Source organism: Alexandromys fortis, unplaced genomic scaffold, assembly GCF_014885135.2.
Source record: "Alexandromys fortis isolate MF-2015 unplaced genomic scaffold, M_Fortis_MF-2015_v1.1 scaffold_51, whole genome shotgun sequence".
Lineage (NCBI taxonomy): Eukaryota > Metazoa > Chordata > Mammalia > Rodentia > Cricetidae > Alexandromys > Alexandromys fortis.
The window spans coordinates 7,163,487-7,165,200 of record NW_026067925.1 but is presented as its reverse complement, the minus strand read 5'-3'; positions in this window follow the sequence as shown (position 1 = coordinate 7,165,200).

The following is a 1,714-nucleotide window of genomic DNA, read 5'->3' as shown; positions in this document are numbered from 1 at the left end:
CCTCCACTGCTTGGACAGCTCCGTATCACCACGCCCAGAAATGTGCAAGGGCATCAAACCCAGGGCTTCACAAATGCTAGGGAACCTCTCTCTGTGAACTTGAGGCTAGATCCCTCCAGTCCTGAAAAAGCCTCAGCTGAGCATTCTGGAAGCTTTGTTTCCAGCAGGGAGACACTGTGGTCCCTTATGCATCGTGTGATGTGTCATCACAAGGTGAGACATTTACGGGGGATGTCTTTCCCAGGGGAGGAGGACATTAGAAGGCAAGGTGACAGACAGAGACCTCTGTGCCCCGTCTCAAACCTGCAGCCTCGGCTGTCATGATTGACAGTCAGTCCTCAGCCCAGGCCTGGCCTTTGGAATCAGCTGCTTTGCGTAAAGCAACCGGTGCCTGCCACTGAGCACAAGTGCACAGGGCTATTTTAAGCCACCACTCTCTGGAATCATGACAGCCTAACTTGTGTAACTAGAAGTAGGTTAACTAATCTCTTCAAAGTGACAGAAAAAAAAAATGCATCCGCAGAACCCATGACAACGAGGGTGAAGCCCTGACTTCACCTTTTGCTAACCCACCCACACTCCCCCGGAAATGGGAGACACAACAGAGCTTGGTTAAGTGGGCTGTGCATTTGCCTTCAGAATACATCAATCGGGTCCCATCTGGCTGCACATACACACAAAGTGGTAAGATGACCAAGTCCCCTAGTTCTTTTGTTGGCATTACCATAGCTGTTGATGGTTGTCATAGAAACCAGCAGAGGTGTCGCGGCTTCTTTCTCCCAGCCAGAGGAAGACCTGAAGTTATTCTGATCTGAGCCTTTTAAACATAGAAACTAGATCAACAGCCTTGGAATTCTGTCCGCTTTGAAAATGTTTGCCCATGGGGTTTTTCTTATTTCTAATTTGTTTGTCATACATTTTAATTAAAAAAAAATAAAAGAAAAAATGTTTGGGGGCTGGGGAGGTGGCCCAGCCAGTACAGTATTTGCCTTGTAAACATAAGAACCTGAATTTGTTTCCAAGAACCCATGTATAAAATCCTATATTGTGACATGCATGTAATTCCAGCACTGGGGAGGCAGGTAAAGGCCAGTGAGCAGACCTTAGCCTGGCGCCTGAGGGGGAAGGAAAGAACAGCTCCTGCAAGCTGTCTTCATCTGGCGTGTGAGGGTGTGCCCACACTCACACAGACGCACACGCGTGCGTGCAGGCACACATGTGCGTGCGGGCACACACGCGTGCACACACACACGCACACACACAGACACACACAAAATAAAAGTACATGCTCAGAAAGAAAGAAAGGAAAGGAAAGATAGGCATTGAAAGAAAAGATGAACGACAGGACCCACCCTTTCCTCTTTGATTTTTTCTTCATACCTGGCCAGGAGGTAAAGAGGTCTCTGCAGCCATGTGCTCCCGCCAGGATCTACTGTTCCATCCCATGTCTAAAGCTCCAGGCAAAATGATGATGGACTGAACCTCAAAACTATGAGCCAAGGGCTGAGAGAACTGAGAGAAGGCACAGAGGTTAAGAGCACTGGCTGCTCTTGCGGAGGTCCTGAGTTCAGTTCCTAGTAACCACATGGTGACTCACAACCATCCATAATGAGACCTGATAGCCAAGAGGCATACGTGCAGGCAGAACACTGTGTACATAATAAATAAATCTTAAAAAGAAGAAACTAGGAAAACTGCAAGTATTTAAAAAAAA